Source organism: Aulonocara sp. 'chitande type north' Nkhata Bay, linkage group LG14, assembly GCF_057382095.1.
Source record: "Aulonocara sp. 'chitande type north' Nkhata Bay isolate Kocher_YH1m ecotype deep benthic linkage group LG14, A_spYH_male_GT1.1, whole genome shotgun sequence".
Classification (NCBI taxonomy): domain Eukaryota; kingdom Metazoa; phylum Chordata; class Actinopteri; order Cichliformes; family Cichlidae; genus Aulonocara; species Aulonocara sp. 'chitande type north' Nkhata Bay.
The window spans coordinates 23711201-23719075 of record NC_141357.1 but is presented as its reverse complement, the minus strand read 5'-3'; the positions used below and the strand labels follow the sequence as shown (position 1 = coordinate 23719075).

Sequence of the window (7875 nt, the reverse complement as noted above, 5' to 3'; positions counted from 1 at the left end):
GGAAACAGAAAATCTGTTGTGATCTGTGATTCCACACAGCCACTTTTTCCTTTTTTCATCAGTTGGTATGTAACACCGTTTTGCATTTTGTCAGTCAGGTCTTTCATGGAATATCTTTATATGTCTATATATTTCATGGAATGCACACGGTCTCTGCATCATGCATATTTTCCAGCTCTTGTTTTTTCTTGACTGCTCTCATCAACCCTATTTGTACTTAGAGTAACTGTCAAAGTGTGGGGGGCAACAGCACTTCTGGGTGTGAATGTATTTTATGTAGATAGTAATGGAGAGCTGAAGCTGCTTTGGTGTTCTGCTTTCAGTGTAAAGACTTTGAAAACAATGGACTTTCACAAAACTAGAAAAACAGCAAACCCAGGAAAATACTTTTGATAGCACTAGGAGACTGTAGGCCAATCAAAACACTTTACACAGGATCAGTTATTTGTTGAGAATTAACACTGATTATAACTAGGGATGGGTATTGATAAGATTTTCACAATTCCGATTCCATTTTCGATTCTGTTTAACTATTCGATTCTTTATCGATTCTTTTTTTTTTTAAAAAGAGAACACTAAGGTCGATTAGCTTAGAACTTTGTTTTATATCTTCTCTTTGAACAAGATAGAAATTTAGGAGTAACATGGCCTTACAAACCCAACAGTGAGATCTTAAAACAGACCTTCTCAAAGAGTGGGGCCCGCCCCCTAGGGGGGCGCAGAGCCATGGCCGGGGGCGGGATGAAAAGGGGGAATAAAAAACAAAATGCTTGGACACTGCTAGCACTGGCGCCTACAGAAACGCAAAGCAGGAGATGAAGCATCGCTGAATATGTTTCCAAACCAACTTCATTCTAAGCCAAAGACTAGAAAATATGGTGAAGCATATCTTCCCTTTGCTTCACCTGCACAAGTGCTGAGGTACACTCAGAAAAATTATGGTTCTTAAATGGTTCTTCAGATGTCTTCATGGTTCTTTAAAGAACCATCATACGTCAAAGAACCTTTTGATTTTGTGGATGGTTCTTCAGCTATTACAAATGGTTCTTTAAAGAACAAAAGGTTCTTCATCCTTAGCAATCTAAGTTTGATGGTGTAAATGGCATAAATATTTATTCACTATAACGAGGCTGTGAATTATACTGTGTGTTTTCTTTGTGTGCATGTGTGTGCGAAGGGGGATGGCGGGTTACCTGGCAATTACCCTTTAAGAGAACATGGTAGGAAACTGAATATTCAAATAAAAGTTAGAAATATTTGCTTAAAAATATACTGGTGGCAGGGGTGGGGGGGAAAGCCTAAAGACCCTAACCCCCCCCCCCACACACACACACACACACACCCCTAACCCCGCAAACCCATTATGAATATGGTGAGTTAACAAACAGTAGACACAATACACACATTCAAATACTGTACATTAGTTTTAAATTTTAATAAAGCATTACTATTTTCTACTCCAAGGCATTACTTTTGAGATTATTATGTATTTTTGAAAATATAGCATAATGATAATACTAGTTATTGTAAACTTTACAAACCACCCAGCAGTATGTAAAGTCAAATTATAAAATACAAGTAAATAACAATTGCAGAACAGAATGTCAGTGTAATGAACACACACTTCGTTTTGACAAAGCACACTGCTTAGGTAAATAATCTGAGTAGTTGTTCATCACTGAGCAATTTGTTAATATGTGTTTCGAGCCAAATAAATGACAGGAAGAGAGAGAGTGACGTCAGAACACGTCATACTATAACCTCCCGGGAGCGGACGGAGGGGTCAGTCATTGGGATGCGCATGCGCAGACAGAGTCCGCAAGCAGCGGGCCTTGACCTTTCGGGAAAAAAAACTCTTTCTCACGGACGGTGACAGCGAAACGAATAACAGTCTTCAGTACCTGCTGGACTTTGAAGCTCCGAATTCTGGGACTGTTGGAAAAGGTAAAACATTTTCATTAAAACCTTATCACAGTTTTGTTTTTGTTACTTGTCATTGTGGCTTGCTGTTAATGCTGTGCTAACAGTAGCGATTAGCTAGATACGTTAGCCGTTGACGTCAGCGCAATTTAGTATCTGGTATACAGAAACTGTTTTCCTAACAAAACCACTGTTATAATTAAGTGAAGGGGCTCCCAGCTAATTTGAACCTTTGGTTTCTAAAATATGTGGTTCAATTGCGTGCTGCGTACTTAACCTAATGTCAGCTAGACCGAAATTAAAATTGTATATATTGTTAAAGTCACTAATATGGCGCCTGAAGCCTGTTGTGGCGTGAGCTCTGTGTCTGCTCTAGAAACTCTGAAATTCTGTAGATCTGAGCCGTACATTAAATACTCACATGAACCTGCACTTTGAATTCTGTATGAGCTGTATAAAATACAGCTATGCATAAGTGTGTTGAATGAATAATTAGATTAGATAACTCTTTATTGTCTTATCTAATTATATAGAAATGAATAAATGTGACATGAGAAGGTGTGTCTTTGACTGTTCCTGCATAACTTAGTTTCGGACTAGTTGACAAGTTATGCTCCGGTCATTTGATGTTTCCAAGATAGATGTTCTTTTGTAATATAGTCAATTTTTTTGTATATTTCATTTACCCACCATCATACATACAAGCTAAGAAGAGGCCGTTATACTAACAAGAGGTATCAACGCTGGGCCAAAGTTCAGCACATGGTTAAAGTTTGTAATCCAGCCAGGGTGTAAATATCACTCAGCAGCCAGAGTTGAAGCAGGTAGCATCAACACATAAATCTACTCTACCCGGCTTAAATCACAAGAGCACGTCTGACCAAAAAGCTGTAGATTTTTCTTGTTTGCACAAATTAATCCAGATTCACATTAATTGTGTTCACAGCTCCAACAAAATGAGGAAGAGGAGGGGGAGAAACACAATTAGGTTGAATTACAATTGGATGGAAGTTGAGGACAAGGAGAAGGAAGCTTAGGATGAGGAGGAAGAGAAGCAGCAGGAGCATCTTTAGGGATCCCTATCATGTCATTGAGGTTTGTTTCATTAATATGGTCCTCTCACAAAGACAGATGACTTGTTTTAGTTCACCTACTTCCTGTATTAAATAGTGATGTGCAAAATGTTGTGGAAAACCATGGAACAGGCACGTATAGTGCATCTGCAGGTAAATGAACATCAAATCTCTAAGACAGACTGAAATCTGTATATTTATCACCCTTATGATAAAACCCATGTCAGCCATTGGTTTATGGACTTTGTATTTTGAAGCCTCAACATTTGCTTTATTGCTGTTGCTATGTTGGGACCATATTAGGATGAGGGATCAGAATCTGGAGTCATGCACACTATTGTTTCATTTAGTGTGTATCCATGAGATTCGTACAGCAGACCAAGTTGTGCCTTGAAAACAGGAAAGTCGTCTGCATAGAGGAGAACTGTAATAGCAGGCTTGTACAAATTGAGGCTTTGTGCTCATATTTGCTGCAAACACTTGTTTTACCCTGTTTTGATGCAGAATTCAGTTGAAATCAGGCAAGAACTGGACTTGTTTTTTATGTGTTCTTGTGAATTGATTGTGTATCGCATATGTTTGATTTGACTTTCTGCAAGACAACAGTCGTCCGCTGGCCAAAAAAGTTTTCCAAATACCTCCACGTGATCTAGCCTGGATTTGGAAAAGAATAGCAAAAAAAAATCTGCACCTCCTGCTTCAGATGCAATTTGTGTTTCTGTGTTCAGAGGCAGCGGTGAGAGGGGAGACCTCGGCTCATCCAGCTGGAGAGCCTGACCAGGAGGAGTCGAACATTAACTCAGCTCTTCCAGGGCACCCTGCAGACTCGGCTGTTGGCATCGACGAGGGATGACGTGAACGCCAAACTGGAGTCCATCACAGGTCAACTGCAGGTATGCGAGTCAGACCTTCTGAGGAGGGTTTCACTTTTCTCTCTTCTTTATAATTGACTCTTCTCTCTCTCTTTCAGCTCCTTGTCTCAGAGTAGGAGGGATTTGAAGCACAAAGGGAGGAACTTGTCGTTTGGTTGGCTGATATGGATGAGGTTGACCAGCTGACAGGAAGCACCAGTGAAAAACTGAAACAACTGCAGGTGTGGGCTTGTTTTGATATGACATATATCTGATATGAAACATACGTCAGAGACATTATCCTAAACTGGACTAACAAAGGACCATGAGTACAACATGAAACGTACATTACATAGTGTAAGGCTGAAGTTCATTGATCATTTTAATCATAAACTTGTTGAAATATTTTTACTGAACATGCAAACATCTGCTGATGAAAATGTGTTGATTTATTGGTCTGTTAGGAAGCTATTGCTATTTCTAATGTGTTTTATCACTTTCTGATGTTTTCTTAATTAAACAATACATGTATTCATTGTTGTGTTATCTGTGTGCGTGTATGTATGTACGTACGTACTTTAAAGGAAGGAAGAACCTGTTTAAATCACGGACAAACAGTATCCCACATCTGTGATTTGTAGTTCACAAACACTTCTTGTAATGACTAACTACTCCTGACATTTTGGAGATATACATACTATACTATACTTTATACAGTAACGTTACAGTGGGATACAAATAACATCCGGCTGATCCTGCCACAATTTGTTCCCACGGTTCAAATCACAGACAAACAGTATCCCACAGCTGTTTATGTTTTTAAACCTATTTTGCACAGAGGCATTTTTTGAAAAATGTATTGATAGCGATGTTGAATATTATTACACAGGAAAAAAAAAACAACTACACGTAAAATAATCACATCGTGACGCCTCTGCCTTTGTAAATGGAGGGACCTTAACTGCTTGCGTATGTAAGCTTGTAAAACCTGAAGATAGTCAGATTAACAGTATTTTGTCTCTATCTGCCGTTCTGCAATTCATCTCATGTAAACAATAACGTGGCGCACAGCGTGACATGAAAAAAGGCACATACCTTTGATGTTGCGTGACGACACCTCATCCACCTCATAAACGCAAAAAAAAAGGAGTTTTAAAAAATCTTTTTTTCTGTGATTCCAAATGCTGTTTACGTGTGGACGAAACAGCTGCGTTTTCAAAAATACCCGTGTAGGTGCGGACGTAGCGTAACAGAGTTAGTTTATTTTCTGACTACCTGTGATTTATTGCAGATTACTTGTATTTGCTTAATTGTTTACAAAATATTTCAGGTGTGAAATAACCCGCAATGGAGCAAAATATGGGTGTGTGTGGTTGGAGGATGTGTGTGTGTGCGCGCATGCGTGCACGCGAAGGGTTAGAAAACTGACAATAATGTATTAATGAATTTATTTTAATTGTTAAATTTACGTTTTTATATTTTATGATTTTTCACTTTTTTGTTAAAGACTTGAAAGCAACTGTTCAATATTTTTGTAAAGGAAAACTTGATTGTTTGCATTTCATTGTTTTATGAAACAAGATATATATATATATGTCAAATGCTTAGTTATAATGTAACTTTGTAATGCTGCACTTTGTACTTGTTTAAAGCTTATACACCTATCATTTTGTTAATGATTCTAGATGAATGCATTAGCAGTAATGTGCATCTCAAAATGCTCAATGTTTTGGAGGAAGGTTCAGAGGAGGTTGGAGATTGTTACCATCATGGGCTCATCCGGTCAGGATGAGAATGAACAGTCAGCAATCACTTGCAGGTTTTTTCGTTTTATTGAATAATGAGCAAAAGGAAAGATACACATGGACTGCTATCTCTCAGCTGCCGCCCCATGTGGGAGTGGGCTGTAGGTAAGTGCAGAACTTATATAACGGGTGACAGGTGTGACATTATTATACTGCCATATGTTACATTATACCTCTAATCAAAGAATTATTAATTCATGATACTGCTGTAGGCCACATTATACCTGATTAAAGATTGTGTAATCATTACATAGTTTTAAGTTGCTTTATACTCCTGAGTCAGAAGACGGTGAAAATCATTAGATTCATTACATTGATTTGTATTACATTATACTGCTGATTTACTGTGAATGAGTTACACTGTTTTATGACATTTCATACTGCTGATCTATGCTGATTTATAAAGAGAACACTGTTTGCAGAGAATCATGGCCTTGCTTTTCTGATTGTAGAAAGAGCAGAGGATACTGCACGAGAGCTTCTCCCCTACCTTTGTCAGAAGCAGGAAAACAGGGAGCCAAGGTCATAACTCAGGTTCACTGAGAGATGGAACGAATGTGAATGTTTAGGTTTTTATGATTAGGTGGGGGCCACCAGAGTTTGAGTAACGGTCCGACATTTTGAGATCCGCTGTGACCCTCTTTGTGCGCATCTCCCATCCAGATGACTGTATTGCTTATTGTGTTTGTATGGAATAATAAGAGTGTATTGATTGTTGATTGAGCATTTAAACACTGCCCGAGTGTTGTTCTTCCTTCAGCCCAAAGATCAAAGAATTGGGGAATTTAACACAGGTGAGTGCAATTAAGGGCAATCACCACACCCAATCAAAGGTGAGGAAAAGAAACAAGGTGTATCTGGTGAAGTGAGTGTGCTGAAAGGTGAGCCTTTACAACACTCAAAGTGGAATACCAGTTTCAGGGCTAATGGCCACCTCTGCCTCACCAGCTGATTAAAACCTCCAGTCCTAAAATATAAAATGACCTGCATAACTGGCTGAAATAACATTACAACAGCTTTAAGAAGAGGCCATTTTCTGGGCTCTGCACAAAAATAAACAAATGAATAACTGAATGTTTTAATCTATTGAGTGATAAACAGCAATATCTGACAGATCACTTGAGAGTGAGGGACTGAGAGGGCGAGAGACATGACTAGCAAATAAACATGAAGCCAAGACTGACTTAACAGGGAGACGATGAGGGAAGGACATAGGACACAACTGGGATGTAATATCACCTCTCAGGTGCAGCCACTTCTCTGACTCTCCACCAAATCTGCTGCTGAAAGTAAAGGGAAGCAGGAAGCATAGTGGGTGGATCATAATAGTCTTTTGGCCCTGGTAAATTTTACATAATATTTTTGTTTGTTTGAGCTGTAAGTTAAATAATGTCACATCAGTGCCTAGTGCCTCTTCACCTCACTGTGCAATACCTTTTGTGCAATACTTTTGTAAATAGTCAACGGTGCAATAGACTCAATACTTGAAATGTGCAATTCACTTGTATTTTTATTTTTATTCCTATTTATTCTATTTATCCCCTTCGTATATTTTATTTATATTGTCTCTGTATTTATATATATGTGTGTGTGTATAACTCTGTAACTTCTGTCGGTGCTGTGCTTTTTTGGAAATCGAATTTCCCAGAGGAACCCACCCAAGGGATTAATAAAGTTCTATCTTATCTTATCATACCAGATGAATGTATTTTGTATTACATGTAGGGGTTTTCTTTCTGGGGTGATACAAAATATGAGGTTCAGTTCACCTAAAGCTGAAGAGTCCTAAAAAGGCATGAAGGATTCTAGAAAGGAGAAGTGTGCGATGTATTGTGTAATAGCAGTTAAGAATGGGACTATGAAGAATTTAAAAATGTGCATGGAAAGCAGTTTCTCAGTGACTGTACTGTTAGAACTGACATGCATTTTACATTACTTTGCTTGTCTCTCCACTACATTTCATGGCTATTGTGGCTACAAGGTGTCCCCTAAAATAAAAATGCAGCTATATCATTAATTTGATTTAAATATGTTTTTTGGTGCAGTGGGGATTCGGGAGTCTTTTTAAATTGTAATAGTACCTTCATGTAACTACAGAAAGATTGTCTCAAATGCAATGGAAATTAAGAACAAAGACTTTTAATTGTAGTTAACAGAATTAAAGTTACCAGAGAAAATAGATCTTTGCATGTGTGCTGGCCTGCTGTGTGTTGTATTGTTTAGTAA

General features: G+C 38.3%; 1 long non-coding RNA gene across 1 annotated transcript; it reads left to right on the top strand.

The window, feature by feature from the left end:
• Positions 1-1809: 1809 nt before the first annotated feature.
• On the top strand, positions 1810-7507 carry LOC147314601 (uncharacterized). Its single transcript, XR_015124691.1, has 4 exons — positions 1810-1944; positions 2867-3015; positions 3722-3886; positions 3964-7507. It is a non-coding gene; the product is annotated as an uncharacterized LOC147314601 (long non-coding RNA).
• Positions 7508-7875: the final 368 nt, after the last annotated feature.